This window comes from Ovis canadensis, chromosome 2, assembly GCF_042477335.2.
Source record: "Ovis canadensis isolate MfBH-ARS-UI-01 breed Bighorn chromosome 2, ARS-UI_OviCan_v2, whole genome shotgun sequence".
NCBI lineage: Eukaryota > Metazoa > Chordata > Mammalia > Artiodactyla > Bovidae > Ovis > Ovis canadensis.
The window spans coordinates 71513601-71530488 of record NC_091246.1 but is presented as its reverse complement, the minus strand read 5'-3'; the positions used below and the strand labels follow the sequence as shown (position 1 = coordinate 71530488).

Genomic DNA, 16888 nt, shown 5'->3' with positions numbered 1-16888 from the left:
ACATCCACACATGACTACTGGAAAAACCATAGCCTTGACTAGACAGACCTTTGTTGACAAAGTAATGTCTCTGCTTTTGAATATGCTATCTAGGTTGGTCATAACTTTCCTTCCAAGGAGCAAGCGTCTTTTAATTTCATGGCTGCAATCACCATCTGCAGTGATTTTGGAGCCCAGGAAAATAAAGTCAGCCACTGTTTCCACTGTTTCTCCATCTATTTGCCATGAAATGATGGGACCAGATTCCATGATCTTCGTTTTCTGAATGCTGAGCTTTAAGCCAACTTTTTCACTCTCCTCTTTCACTTTCATCAAGAGGCTCTTTATGGAAGATCTTAAATGATCTCTTTCCCATCTAGTCACATGATCATACTTTTTTCCCCCAAATGTATTCCTCCTAGCAGCACTGCTCTAAAGTCTAGTCTGATCTTTGAGTCTGTCTCAATTTTTCTCTCTCTTTGTGTCTCTCTATTTTTTCTTTTTTTTCTGTCTCTCTCTCCCTTCTTTTAAAGAATCAGGACATGTTGCAAGGTAGAATATTCTTAAGGTCTTGCAGCCCTGCTCAGCTGCTGTATCAAGGAACCAGACTTCTTCCATGAAAAAGTCTTCATCGGTCTTCAAGACGTCACTTAAAATAAAATTCTCCTGCTGTGTCTAAGACACTGTGCTAGATGCTGGAGATAGAAACCTGATAGAGACAGAGTTGCAGCCCTCAAGATGTTCTTGGTTTTATAGGTGATACAAATACATATACAAGCACAACAAATAAGTGAGTGAAAAATACAGGGGTATCGGAGAGGAGGAAGGGATTAGTTGCAAGCAGGAATTTGTTGCCGAATTCGATTTATTAATATTTTGAATAGCTAATATATGTTCATGACAAAATATTTGAGAGGTACAAAGATGCATTTTAGTAGAAAATTTCTTTCTCCCTCAACTCAAACTTCTAGCTATTATTGAGTGTACCTCTGAGGTTTTGATTACCCTTCCAGAAATAGTCTAAACATATACAAGCAAAAACCTAGCTCCATCTACATCATCTGAATAGCTCTTTGTTATTAACACAAATTATAGTAGGCGATTCACTTTGCTTCCCTTGTGGCTCAGCTGGTAAAGAATCTGCCTGCAATGTGGGAGACCTGGGTTGGGAAATCCCCTGGAGATGGGAACGTCTACCCACTCCAGTATTCTGGCCTGGAGAATTCCATGAACTGCATAGTGCATGGGGTTGCAAGGAGTCGGACAGGACTGAGCGACTTCCACTTTCACTTTGCTATTTTCCAGTTAACCATATATCTTAGAAGTGTTTTCATATCTGAACATTAAGTATCTGCCTCATCTTGAAGGTAGCCCTTTAGTAGTTTGATAGTAACAGATTTCAGGTTGTTTTCTATCTTGGTTTTTATAAACAATGATGCAGCTAATAACCTGGTACCCACACTATTTTACATGTGTTAGGATGTATGAAAGATAAATTGTTAGATAAATTGTTACCTCAAAGACCATGTATTTGTAATTTTGATTGATGGTGTCAGATTTCCTTCATGAAATCTTTCTTAATTGACAGCTCATCAGTGTATTAAAGTGTATTATCACACTCCTGTGTTCTGCCACTTTATAGATGAAAGATGATGCATGAGTTAATTTTACTTTATATTTCTCTTGTTATGAATGCAACTGAGCATCTTTTCATGTGATTAAGAGCTGCTGTATTTCTTTCTCTATTTTTCACTGAGTTGTTTTTATTTTCTTACTGATCAGTGGAGAGCTTTCTATATTATGAAAATAGACCCATTGTCTGAGATATGAATTACAAATACTTTTCCTGTTATCCTTTGGTGAAATTCTTTTCCATGTAAGATATTTATTTTATGACTTCTGGGTGTTATGTCATATTAAAATGTCTTTGCCTCTCTGCCATTCTTAAAAAATTTACTTGCTATATTTTCATTTTTCATGCAAGAATTTGATCCATCTGGAATTAATTTTGACATTGACAGTGAAGTAGAGACCCAGCTTTGTTTTATGGGATTTTATCTGGATGTTCAAATGCATTAATTGAATAATCTTATCTTTTCCTCTTGGATTTGTTGTGTTATCTTTATCATGTAGTTCAGTTCTAACTGTGTTTCAGAGGTGTTGGGACAGGTAACAGTTGCTACAAGGTTTGCACTCGATAGATTAACGTCGGCAGATGGTGTTTCGCTTCCAACAGGGCTTAGACTTAAAGCTTGCAATAAAGCCTCAGAGGTCAGGCCTGGCCTCTTGAGTTGCTTAGTGAATTTCCAGGGTTCTCCAGCATACAATACTGATGCTTTTTCTCCAGATACACACTTGTCCATTTTCCAGCACCATCTCTTCTCTAGGCTGTACCATTACAAGAATTTTCATGTGGTGCTAAAAGTCATCTTTTTCCTTCAGAATGAATTATGCTATTATGAAAGTGATAGCATCACTGTTTTTATATTTTGTTTCCTCTATTGCAATCATGTGCTACTTTTTACCTAAAACTTGAACACTCTCCTGACTTTTTGCATTTAAAAGTTATAGAATTAGTAATGTTTGTAAGGTGTCTCAGAGTCAAGCCACAAACACCACAGCCATGCGGTAGACTGAGGAGTCTTGCCTTAATGGACCACACTTGGGTGACCAACACTCTCACGTGTGTGTATTGGTGTGAACGTGTGACTTGGATTTTCTCGGATGTGTATGTATGCAAGTGCAGTGGTAGATGAGCGTCTAAATGTGGAGGCGTTTCCTAACAAAGAGAGCTATCCAGCCAGAGGATGGATTTGTTCTGGAAGCAGTCAGCTCCCCCTCCCTGAATGCATGTCAGCATCTGTAGGGTATGCAGCAGAAGGAGACCCGAGTGGGTGGAAAGATGGGCTGGCTAATCTTCCAGCCCCCTTCTCCCTTGAGATTCCTAAGATTCTAAGTCTTTGCTTGATGTCCCATTTGTCTAGAATTTTCCACTGCCCTTCTCCTCTCTAAGTCCTTGGTCTTTAAAAATCAGCTCAGATTTCACCTTCTCAGAGACCGTTCTCTCACATCCCTCTTTTTCCTCGGAATGGGTGAGCTGCCTGTTCTCAGTGTTCTCATTTAAGATAACACATACCGCTAGCTTACAGTATGAAGCACTTCTTTTCATGAAAAGTGATTTTCCCTTCATAAAAGTCATGTAAGTGCATCAAAGAAAAATTTACAAATAGAAAGTAGAATGCTACTATATTTAACAGAATACTAATATACATTAATAGCCAGCATGCTGAGAAACTACTATGATAATGTTTATAACAATCTGTTACATAGGTTCTATAATTATTCCTATTTTGCAGATGAGTAAACTGAGGCACAGAGAAGTTATGTGACTTACCAGGGCTACACAGATAGGAAATGGTGGGGCTGGGCTCTGCCCCAGACTAAGTAAACATCATGCTATAAAATAGCATGTACATGAAAATCATCTGTAATCTCACTATCAAAAGCCTACCACACTTACTTTGACAGCATACATATTAAAAAAAAAAAAAGATCACTATCAATCTTTTAACTTGTCTCCTTCATTTGATTATGCTGCTGTGCTGTGCTTAGTTATTCAGTCATGTGTGACTTTTTGTGACCCCATGGACTGTAGCCCACCAGGCTGTTCTGTCCTTGGGGATTCTCTTGGCAAGAGTACTGGAGTGAGTTACCATGCCCTCCTCCAGGGGATCTTCCCAACCCAGGGATTGAACCCAGGTCTCCCATATTGCAGGCAGATTCTTTCACTGTCTGAACCACCAGGGAAGCCCAGGAATACTGGAGTGGGTAGCTATTCCTTTTCCAGGGAACTTCCTGACCCAGGAATCAAACTGGGGTCTCCTGCATTGCAGGTGGATTCTTTACCAGCTGAGCTACAAGGGAAGCCCTCTTTTGATATATATGTAGCACAATCGTGGTCATATTAGATATAAAATTATGTTTCTTGCCTTTTTCATTCAGCATTTTAACATAAGTATTTTCAGTATTTTTTAAAAAAGCACTGTAAGCATTATTTTAAATGGCTACAAAATACTCCGTATTGTGGGTGTTCCCTCCATAACATAGCCAAGTATCTTTTACTGAAATAGATATTTTTTAATATTCTACTATTTTAACTAATGATGTGGTAAAAAGTCTATCTGTTTTAAAGGTTATTGGTTTGTTTGTTTTGGTATTCTAGGTTATTCCTTAGGGTAGTTTTGCCAGATGTTTTAGGCCATTCTTTCTTCATTTTGAGCCTTCCTGTGGGCATTCCCATGCTTCTTCCATTTAGGACACTCTTTCTCCACGTGACACTGTCTCCTTCCTCTGGCCAGCTCCTGTTTATCACTCACTGGATGGAAGGCTATCTTCCCTTGTCCTCTGCTTGAGGAATGCCTCCCCTAGTTGCCTAAGGCTGAATTCAGCTTTCCTCATATGCATTTCTATAACATCTGTACTTTGCCTATCACAGCACTTCTCACCAAAGCGTATCTGCCTATAAACAAGACAGGACAGTAAGTTCCAGAAGGGCTGGACAGTGTCTGCTCTGTTTTCCGTTTTTCCCCAGGGTCTAGCCCAGGGCCTGGCACATATATAGCAGGGCTCAAAAGATACTGGCTGAAAGATGGAAATGTTTCACGTGTATTGCCAACCTGCTTTCCAGTTTGCCTCACTTTACACTCTAACCAATAAATATGGGAATGTGTCTGTCAGTGTGCTTTTGCTACTGTGTTACTGCTATTATCCTTATTCCGTAATCAAAAGATGAAAATGGCATTGCATTTTTGTTTTAACAGGCTCTATATTAATTATTTATTTATGTGTTCCCTGATAGCTTCTAAATTCTTCTAGGATAAAGATAGTCTTATAGCGGATCCAGTCTGTAGAAGATTAAAAATATAAATTGGTGGTCCAGTGGTTAAGACTCCACTCTCCCAATTCAGGGGGCATGGGTTTGATCCCTGGTCAGGAAATTAAGATCTCACATGCCCTGAAGTATGGCCAAAAAATAAAATTAAAAATAAATAAAATCTTAATAAACACAAAGTTTCCACTTGCTACAATTAAGACCCTGTGCAGCCAAAGAAATAAATACTAAAAAACAAAGCAAAAACATATTAGATATATATATATATATACACACGTATTGAAAAGATATTCAAGATCTCTGTCTTAGTCCTCACAAATGCATGTGAATCTAGGATTATCTCAAAAGGAAGTGTTAAAAAATATTTATTGCTCTATATTACATGCCCCCAAGCCCTACTTTGAAGGGGAAAGAAAACTAGTAAGCCCTGAGACCCAGTGGCTGGGAACCTTTACTGGGAGTCCCATTTCCCTGGTAACAGAGGTTGACAGGCAGCATGGTACAATTGGAAGAATGTTGGGATTCAAGCAGACTCGAGTTTACATTCTGGTTTCTAAGTTTGGGGCAAACTTCTTAACACCTTTTTGTCTCAGTTTTCTCACCTGTAAAATAGGTTGCTGGAGGATTTCCTGTGAATATAAAAAGAGAAAGATGTTAGTTCCTCAGTCGTGTCCGGCTCTTTGCGACCCCATGGATTGTAGCCCGCCAAACTCCTCTGTTCATGTGATTTTCCAGGCAAGAATACTGGAGTGAGTTGCCGCTCCCTTCTCCAGGGGATCTTTCCAACCCAGGCATCCAACCTGGGTCTCCTGCATTGAAGGCAGGTTCTTTACCATTTGAGCCAAAAAAGAGAATGCCCCTCTATTTTCAATTGGCCTGCCTCTGCCCAAATCAAGGCCTAATATACTTGTCAAAAGAGAGTTGTCTCTCCCTCATCCAGCTACCTCCTACCCCAACTCTTGATTATATACTGATAACACACAAATATATTCATTTTTAGCACCTGTAGAGTTTCTCAGTCCAGAAATAATGGTCATATTCGCAACTCACCATTACAACGAATTCCTTTATGTGAAGGCAGTGCTGACTAATAGAACTTTCTATGTTGTTAGAAATAATCTTTTGACTTAAAACATGACTATAAGCAGGAACAGAATTTTAAATTTTATTTAATTTAAAGGATCACAAGTGACTAGTGGCTACCATGTTGGGCAGGGCAGTGTTACGATACTATCTGTGTCTGAGTCAATCTCTCTTAAATTCGTAGAGCCGCAAAGAACAATGAAGAGACTAACCTCATGGTCATAGGAGTTTGACGCCATAAACTGGCCTACCACTTCCCAGACTGAAAGGGAATGAGACAGAGAGAAAGTAATTTTGAGAGGAATGAATGGAGCCAGGGGATGGGGTGGAAAAGTGTCAATAGGTAGAGGGCAGGCTTGAGTGTGGGGGGCATGACAGAAGGGATTCAGATGGCTTGGGATGAGAGTAGTATTCAAAGGGAGAAACCGAGGCAAATGGAAAGAACAAGCTAGCCGAATACATTTTAGCAAATTCATGCAGACTTAGTCCTAAAAGGCAGAGAGAGAAAAGGCAAGAAGTTTAGGATTTAGTTGGAAAGCTGTTTTTCTTGAAGATCTTTGAGGTCGCTGCCAGAACATGACTAAGACTGTAGTTGTTCAGGGGAAAGTTGAGGTAAAGATATGGATGATTAGTACCTGAGCCCAAACTAAGAAATTAAAAAACAACAATCTCCCCAACTTATAAAAAAGAAAAAAAAGTTATTTTTTTTTTTAGGTCTCTGCTGAGCCTGACAAATTTCTTCCAATAGTTGAATGGTTGAGATTTTGCTGACCTCCTCCTCTGTAACTTTACCTGTCTTGTCATAGGTGAACAGTGGAATGAATGGGAACAGTTGTTGATTGCAAAGTGTCTTAGTCAGTTGACATTCTTTCTACCTGAATTAAAGTTGTCTGTGAGTTTGGAGAAAGAAAGAATGAGTGATGGGGAGAAGAGAAGACAGTAACTAAACTTTCTTTTTGTCAATGTCTTGTAATCAGACTTAAATCTGGAGGGTACACCCCACTTTCCCAAAGCATATCTGTCCTGTTTAATTTTTCTTTTAAAGATGAAGAAGCAGCAGTTCAGAGATGTGGATTTTCTTTTTTTTTTTAATTTTTATTATTACTTTATTTTACTTTGCAATACTGTATTGGTTTTGCCATACATTGACATTTGGATTTTCTACCTGGTGTTACTCAGTGATTGGCCGGTAGACCTGGATCTGGACTCTGAGACTCATCTATCTGCCACTCTGGGCGCCGTCCTCTCCTCTGTAATTCAGTGGCAGGTCATGCAGCCCTGAGCAATGTTTCTCACTCAGAAAAACCTTGCTTTGATATCTGAAGTCTGTTTATTGCTTCTACTAAACATGCTGAACTGAAAGAAACACAAGCTGGAATCAAGATTGCCGGGAGAAATATCAATAACCTCAAATATGCAGATGACACCACCCTATGGCAGAAAGTGAAGAGGAACTAAAAAGCCTCTTGATGAAAGTGAAAGAGGAGAGTGAAAAAGTTGGCTTAAAGCTGAACATTCAGAAAACGAAGATCATGGCATCTGGTCCCATCCCTTCATGGGAAATAGATGGGGAAACAGTGGAAACAGTGCAAACAGTGTCAGACTTTATTTTTTGGGCTCCAAAATCACTGCAGATGGTGAGTGCAGCCATGAAGTTAAAAGACACTTACTCCTTGGAAGAAAAGTTATGACCAACCTAGATAGTATATTCAAAAGCAGAGACATTACTTTGCTGACTAAGGTCTGTCTAGTCAAGGCTATGGTTTTTCCAGTGGTCATGTATGGATGTGAGAGTTGGACTGTGAAGAAGGCTGAGTGCCGAAGAATTGATGCTTTTGAACTGTGGTGTTGGAGAAGACTCTTGAGAGTCCCTTGGACTGCAAGGAGATCCAACCAGTCCATTCTGAAGGAGATCAGCCCTGGGATTTCTTTGGAAGGAATGATGCTAAAGCTGAAACTCCAGTACTCTGGCCACCTCATGCAAAGAATTGACTCATTGGAAAAGACTCTGATGCTGGGAGGGATTGGGGGCAGAAGGAGAAGGGGATGACAGAGGATGAGATGGCTGGATGGCATCACTGACTTGATGGACGTGAATCTGAGTGAACTCCAGGAGTTAGTGATGGACAGGGAGGCCTGGCATGCTGTGATTCATGAGGTCGCAAAGAGTCGGACACGACTAAGCAACTGAATTGAACTGAATGGAGTCTGAAGATTAGGTGGTGGTGTGCTGTGATTCATGGGATCGCAAAGAGTGGGACATGACTGAGCAACTGAACTGAAACATACGTAGTCTTTCAACGTGGTTCCTTTTGTTCTTTTTGCTCCAGCTGATCCAGTAGATCTTGACATCTGTTATACTATTTTGGAAGTGGGTACAAGCAGTTCATCATAAAATATGAGCATTCGTACTGTGCACAAGGCATCGTGCTACTTTCAGGCTGGGAGAGACCTAGTAGTCATCTAGTTCAACTGTTCACATTAGAGATTAGGAAGTGAGGTGTCAGATAGAACAGGCCACTTAACCAGGCTCTTGAGCAAGTTAGTACATGTCTGATTCTAGAACCCTATTTGGGGGGGGGAGGTGGGCTTTGCATTAGTTTGTTATAGGATATTGAGTATAGTTCCCTGTGCTGTACAGTAGGACTTTGTTGTTTATTCATTCTCTGTATAAACATCTGCTAATCCCAAACTCCAATTCCTTCCCTCCCTCCACCCCCTTGGCAGCAAAAAATCTCTTCTCTATGTCTGTGGGTCTGTTTCTGTTTTGTAGGCAGGCGATTTGTGTCATATTTTAGATCCACATTTAAATGATGTCATGTGATATTTATCTTTCTCTGTCTGACTTACTTTGCTTAGTATGATCTCAGGGTTCATCTATGTTGCTGCAGATGGCATTATTTCATTCTTTTTTATGGCTGAGTAGTATTCCACTATATATATCACATGATATATATATATCATATCTTCATTATCCATTCATCTGCTGATGGACATTTAGTTGTAAATAGCGCTGCCATATATCTTTTCAAATTTAAATTTGTCTGGATATATACCCAGGAGTGGAACTGCTGGATCATATGGTAATTCTAGTTTTCATTTTTTAAGGAACCTCCATACTGTTTTCCAAAGTGGCCGTACCAGTTTACATTCCCAACAACAGTGAAGAAGGGCAGAGCCCTGTTTCATACCAGGGCCTTTCCAGTATCACTGCAGCATGTAGCTTCACTTTGAGATTGTGTTCACGTGGAACAAGCAAGTTACAGATCTGGAAAGAGTATTTTGGGATAATTTCTGTATCAGATCCTGGCAGTTAACAAATCAGTTATCCAAAGTAATTGCCTTCAGTGATCTAATTCCATGGAAAAATTCTCAGTCTTCCATTATGTTTTGAGTCACAGTTGTATTTCCACATATCTTCCAAAGACAATCTGTTCCCTTCTGCACAAATCAGAGTGTTGCTTGATTTCCATGGCAGAGTAGACCCAGTTGACCTTCACAAAGTTGAGCCTTGACTTCCCTGGCGATCCAGTGGTTAAGACGCCATACTTCCACTGAATGGGGCCCTGGTCAGGGAACTAAGATCTCGCATGCTGTGCAGGGCAGCCAAAACCTAAACAAGAACTAAGCCTTGTATAACTCGACTTTGCATCTTGTTGCCTTTGGCTTTCCAGGATTCTCTCTGGTCTGTGTCTCTGTGTGTTCATTTCTGCTCCCTATACCCTGAGAAAAGAGATTCCCTCTGACCATGTCTTCTCCAGAAGAGCAGAAATGAGGGTTGCAGCCTGCATTTGACACAGAGGAAGCAACTGCAGAAAACTCTTGCACCCAAAAGATTTTTTTTTCCCCATCTCAAAATTTGCATTCAGAAACTCTATGGAGGGAGGGAAATCTGCCTGAGAATATGGAACATCTGTTCTGATGCTGGTATTACTGTGATGACTAGGGGCTCCCTGAAGTAGGGGTGATGGGAGCCAGATGATGCTCCTGAGGAGATTTGCTGATTTAAAAAGTGGCATCTGTGAAAACCTAGTAAGAATACGAGGAATGTGCCTAAACAGATGGTATGTGAAGAATTTTGGAATAGAACGATTTTCTGAAAACCTTTAAGGATTAATAAATGTGGCAAAGGAAAGGGATTACAAGTGATTAATAATGACTCAATTACATTATTCACATTGCCTGTGTAGTTTTACTCCAAACCTTTTCTGGGGGGAGGAAGACAGATCAATAGTTATCAGTCATGGCAGAATCGCATAGGGTAGGTAAGTACTTTCTGTGCAGCTTTCTAAAATATTGTATCTCTGATTGTAAAGGTTATTCATATAATTGGAACAGAAGAGTTAGACCTTAAGTGATGTACATGTTTGTGTGAGTTACACTCACTGGAAAGCATAGATATTAGATGTAAACTGGTATGTTTGTGGTCGTATACTTAAGTTGTTGTAGATTAAACTTTAAGGCTTTGCAGCTAATTTTCAAGAACTCCACGAGAACAGTCAGTATACTGGACTTCAGACAAGTTGGAACAGGATTAGGAAGGTATTGCCAAAAGTGTTACAGAATAAATAAAAATAATTATAGTGGACATAGGAACTATTTGTATGTAACTCTGTGCTTGGTGCTGCTAAAGGGCTTGTGATTAATAAGTAGCTTAGTCTTTCAGCAAAGATAATCATTTTCCTTGCCCTCATAATTTCACTCTTGATTTATTTTTAATTTGGCAAAAATCAATTTTAGCTCCTGCTATATGGGGACATCACAAACTATGACTAAGCAAAGTCAATTTGAGGCAGTTTATTGCATGCAGCTTTTACAAATTCATTCAGCTGCATGTAACTGAAAGCATGCTAAGTAGGAGGTTGTATATGCAGGCATCGTTTTTCTCCTGTCAGAAGATGCCTGAAGCCCTGGAAGTCCAAGGCTGGTGGAGACTAAGTGTGTCATCCAGGATGCAAGCTCCTTCAGATTATTTTAGGAAGTTGTATCACTTGGTCCTACATGCAGGTTTGTTTTCCCATCCCTTTTGCTAGATAAGTAGGTCTTGCTGTGCTCTCTATTTCCATTGTCCATGTTCTATCATGAATATGTGTTCAACCCATTAGCATGCTCCTGATATTTGAAGTTATTCAGAAAGAAATCTATCTTTTAAATTTCATTGCTTTAAAAAAGATACTAGATCAATATTTTAAAAATCAACAATGGAGAAATGTACAAAGAAGAAAATAAAATCCATCTCATATTCTAGCAAATACTACCCTTAACAAACACTCATCAACAAACACTCAACAAACACAACACTCATCCAGAAATCACTATATCTCTGCATATTTATATATACCTGTACAATGGCATTGAAAAAGCAAGAGAGTTCCAGAAAAACATCTATTTCTGCTTTATTAACTATACCAAAGCCTTTGACTCTGTGGATCACAATAAACTGTTGAAAATTCTGAAAGAAATGGGAATACCAGACCACCTGACCTGCCTCTTGAGAAACCTATATGCAGGTCAGGAAGCAACAGTTAGAACTGGACATGGAACAACAGACTGGTTACAAATAGGAAAAGGACTACGTCAAGGCTGTATATTGTCACCCTGCTTATTTAACTTATATGCAAAGGACATCATGAGAAATGCTGGGCTGGAAAAAGCACAAGCTGGAATCAAGATTGCAGGGAGAAATAACCATAACCTCAGATATGCAGATGACACCACCCTTATGGCAGAAAGTGAAGAGGAACTAAAAAGCCTCTTGATGAAAGTGAAAGAGGAGAGTGAAAAAGTTGGCTTAAAGCTCAACATTCAGAAAATGAAGATCATGGCATCTGGTCCCATCCCTTCATGGGAAATAGATGGGGAAACAGTAGAAACAGTGTCAGACTTTATTTTTCTGGGCTCCACAATCACTGCAGATGGTGACTCCAGTCATGAAATTAAAAGACGCTTACTCCTTGGAAGGAAAGTTATGACCAACCTAGATAGTATATTGAAAAGCAGAGATATTGCTTTGCCAACAAAGGTCCATCTAGTCAAGGCTATGGTTTTTCCAGTGGTCATGTATGGATGTGAGAGTTGGACTATAAAGAAAGCTGAGTGCCGAAGAATTGATGCTTTTGAACTGTGGTGCTGGAGAAGACTCTTGAGAGTCCCTTTCACTGCAAGGAGATCTAACCAGTCCATCCTAAAGGAGATCAGTCCTGGGTGTTCATTGGAAGGACTGATGCTGAAGCTGAAACTCCAATACTTTGGCCACCTCATGCGAAGAGTTGACTCATTGGAAAAGACTCTGATGCTGGGAGGGATTGGGGGCAGGAGGAGAAGGGGACGACAGAGGTTGAGATGGCTGGATGGCATCACCGACTCGATGGGCGTGAGTTTGAGTGAACTCCGGGAGTTGGTAATGGCCAGGGAGGCCTGGCGTGCTGTGATTCATGGGGTTGCAAAGAGTCGGACGTGACTGAGTGACTGAACTGAACTGATATAGTGGCTCAGACAGAAGAAGTCTGCCCATAATTCAGGAGATCCAGATTCAATCCCCAGTCAGAAAGATCTCTTGGAGGAGGGAATGGCAACCCACTCCAGTATTCTTGCCTGGAGAATTTCATGGACTGAGGAGCCTGGGGGGCTGCAGTCCATGAGGTCGCAAAGAATCAGATACGGATGAGCAACTAACACAAGCATACCCACACTATATGTATATACATACATATATATCCATACATATATAATTGTGTATATAATTTTACACATGGTATAGTTTCACATACCTGTGTTTATATATATAATTTTACATATATAGGATATGATAAATGTAACTTTCTATAATCTTTATTTAATGTTATGTCAGTCATTCTTCCATATACAGATCCATTTCTAGATTTACATCATCTTTTTATTGACTGTCTGGTATTCCCTTGTTTGGATGTATTATGCTCATTGTCTAACAAAATGGTAATAGGGTTTCGCATCATCACAATGCCTAGTTTCTTCTCAAGTTGTATGCCTCTAATCATGTGTATATTAATTATATTATGAAATCTCCTGAAGTGCTGAATTAGACTACACTAAGGAGTACAGTCTAAACTCCCTCATACTATAATATGAGAGGCAGAAGAGTATGCTGAGGAAATCAAGAGAACTAGTCCCAACTTACATTTACTAGTTGTTAAGAACTTCAACAAATCACATCTCCTATTTGGACTTCAGTTTCCATGTCTGCCAATTAATGACACAAGTATAGGTGACATTCAAGGTGTCACTCAAGGTGACATTCATGATTTATTACTTTTATTTTTTACTCTGTCTTTTGTTGCTATTAAATCATTTTCAGTTCCATGGATTATAACTCACGTGTAGCTGAGCATGCTGCTGCTGCTGCTGCTGCTAAGTCGCTTCAGTCGTGTCCGACTCTGTGCGACCCCATAGACGGCAGCCCGCCAGGCTCCCGCATCCCTGGAATTCTCCAGGCAAGAACACTGGAGTGGGTTGCCATTTCCTTCTCCAGTGCATGAAAGTGAAAAGTGAAAGTGAAGTCACTCAGTCGTGTCCGACTCTTCAGGACCCCATGGACTGCAGCCCACCAGTCTCCTCCGCCCATGGGACTCTCTTATTAATAGAAAGTACCCAATAAGAATTGGCAGAATGATTGAAAGTGCCAGATTACCAGCATTCTGAATTATCCTCCAAATACACCAAGTTCATTCCCACGTCCTTGCTTTTAGCCAGATATAAATGTTCAAGAATTGTCCAGAATAGTTTCTCTTCCCTTCTGTTGTATGGAAACACATTTTGTGAATCTTGGTAAAAGTATTTTTACCATGCATGGCCTGTCTCTTTCACTTTCTTTATCCTTCTTTTTTTAAATTTTTTGGTTGTTCAGTGTTTTTCATTTTCATATAGTTAAATTTATCAGTTATTTTCATGGCTATCATTTTTATGTCTGCTTAAGAAGCCCTTCCATATCATAAGGTCACCAACTCATATTTGTATATTTTCTTTTGTGACTTTCAGAGTTTTGACATTTACATTCAAGTTTTAAATTTACTTGAGATTCATTTATTTAAAGATTTGCTCTGAGGTAAAGATATAGTTTCATCTTCTCTCTCTGTGAATAAGCAGTATGGCAGCATTATTTATTAAATACTATACTATTTAATAAATAAATAAATACTATACTATACCAAGTCATTTTCTGTGTTCCTTATGGCATGCATCAAGTTTCTATGGCTGTATAGATCTGTGTCTGGGATTGCTATTCTGTCCACTGCAGAGTTCGTCTATTTCTGAGACAATCCCACACTATTTTCACTGCTATTGCTATCAAACTTCATGAGACATTTTGATGTATGTGGAGCATGTTCTTCAGCCTTGTACTTTTTCTTCTTCAGGAGTGTGTTTTCTATTCTTGGGCCTTTGAATTTCCATATGAATTTCAGAATACGCTTTTCAAGCTCAAAAAAAAAAAAAAAAATTCTGCCCAAGGTTTAGATTAGAAACAAATTGATTTAATATATCAATTTGAGAGAATTGCTTTTGAGGCTACCTAACATATATCTCCACATTAAGTTAGGTCTTCTTTAATGTCTTTCACTAAAGTTTAAAGTTTTTCTCCTTAAAGATTTAAGCATCTTTCATTAGATTTATTCCTAAGTAGATTAGATTTTTCTGCTCAAAATGATATCTCTGGTAGTTTTAAAAGTCTGTCAAGACGTTCTGTGAAGTGCTTGCCTTTAAAAAATGGAGCTTAATTTTCCTATTAGGTGTGAAATGGACTTAGAGACTTCCTGCTAATGAAACAATAAAGCAGAATTAATTTAGAGACTAATTCATAAGAGGTACTGTGGCTTACTCCTGTCTTTTCTCAGATCACCTTCTGTGCAGGAGGGCAGCTGCCATGTCCTGAGGATACTCAAGTAGTCTCGTAGAGAGGTCCATCTGGAAGGAACTGAGGCGTGCTAATACCCAACCTCCATCCATGTGAGTGGGCCATCTTGGAAATGGATCCTTTAGCCCCAGTCAAGGATCAGATGACTAAAGCCCCACCAACATGTGACTGCAGTCTTTTGAGAGACAGACGCTTTGCCAGAATCATCCAGATGAGCAACTTCCGGATTCCTAACCCTCAGATATAGTTGTTTTTCAGTTGCTAAGTTGTGGCTGTCTCTTTGTGACCCCACAGACTGTAGCATGCCAGGCTCCTTTGTCCTCCACTATCTCCTGGACTTTGCTCAAATTCATGTCCATTAACTTGGTGATGCTATCTCACCATCTCATCCTCTATTGCTCTTTTCTCCTTTGCCATCAATCTTTTGCAGCTTCAGCGTATTTTTCAATGAGTTGACTCTTCACATCAGGTGGCTAAAATATTGGAGCTTCAGTTTTAGCATCAGCCTTTTCAATAAATATTCAGGGTTCATTTCCTTTAGGATTGACTGGTTTGATCTCCTTGCAATCCAAGAGACTCTCAAGAGTCTTCTCCAGCACCGCAACTCGAAAGCACCAATTCTTCAGCACTGAGCCTTCTTTATGGTCCAACTCTCACATTTGCACTTGACTACTGGAAAAACCATAGCTTTGACTATATGGGCCTCTAATAATGTGGTGTCTCTGCTTTTTAATATGCTGTCATAGCTTTTCTTCCAAGGAGCAAGTGTCTTTTAATTTCATGGCTGCAGTCATTATCCATAGTGATTTTGGAGCCCAAGAAAAGAAAATCTGTCTCTGTTTCCACTTTCCCCCCATGTATTTGCCATGAAGTAATGCAGCTAACAGAGAAGACAATGGCACCCCACTCCAGTACCCTTGCCTGAAAAATCTCATGGATGGAGGAGCCTGGAAGGCTGTAGTCCATGGGGTCGCTGAGGGTCGGACACGACAGAGTGACTTCACTTTCACTTTTCACTTTCATGCATTGGAGAAGGAAATGGCAGCCCACTCCAGTGTTCTTGCCTGGAAAATCCCAGGGACGGGGAGCCTGGTGGGCTGCCATCTATGGGGTCACACAGAGTCAGACACGACTGAAGCGACTTAGCAGCAATGCGGCTGAATGCCATGATTTTAGTTTTTTGAATGTTGAATTTTAGGCCAGCTTTTTCACTCTCCTCTTTCACCCTCATCAAGAGGCTCTTTAGCTCCCCTTAACTTTCTGCCATTAGTGGTATCATCTGGGTATCTGAGGTTGTGGATATTTCGTCTAGCATTCTTGATTGCAGCTTGTGATTCATCCAGCTTGGGATTTTGCATGATGTACTCTGCTGCTAAGTCACTTCAGTTGTGTCCGACTCCATGTGACCCCATAGACGGCAGCCTACCAGACTCTCCTGTCCCTGGGATTCTCCAGGCAAGAACACTGGAGTGGGTGATGTACTCTGCATAGAAGTTAAATAAGCAGGGTGACAATATACAGCCTTGACGTACTCCTTTCCCAGTTTTGAACCCTTTCCCACTTTTGAACTGTCTGTTATTCCATGTAAGGTTCTAAATGTTGCATCTTGAACTGCATACATGTTTCTCAGGAGACACGTGAGGTGGTCTGGTATTCCCATCCCTTTAAGAACTTTCCATACATTGCTGTGATCCATACTGTCAGAGGCTTTCGTGTAGTCAGCAAAGCATCAGATATAATGAGAGATAATAAATGTTAGCTGTTTTAAGCCACTAAAATTTGGGATAGTTTGTTTCGGAATAATATATTTCAAAACTAATAGAGGTTTTGAAAACTTTTATTTTTGTTGCTGCTGGAGAGACAGAAATGGAATTTATTTTTTTACATTATTCTTATAACTAGCTACCTTGCTAAGCTCTCTCATTGCTGTTAATAATAATAAATTCTCTATAAACTCTATTGAACTTCATGTAGACAGTCATCTTATATTCACTTAATGGCAGCTTTATTTCTTTCCTTCCAATCCTTATTCATTTTTCTTCTCTTAA

General features: G+C 39.8%; 1 long non-coding RNA gene across 1 annotated transcript in view; it reads left to right on the top strand.

Annotated features, from left to right (window-relative positions):
* LOC138433573 (uncharacterized) overlaps positions 1–16888 on the top strand; it is a 315433-nt gene that overhangs the window by 29152 nt on the left and 269393 nt on the right. The window lies entirely within an intron of this gene.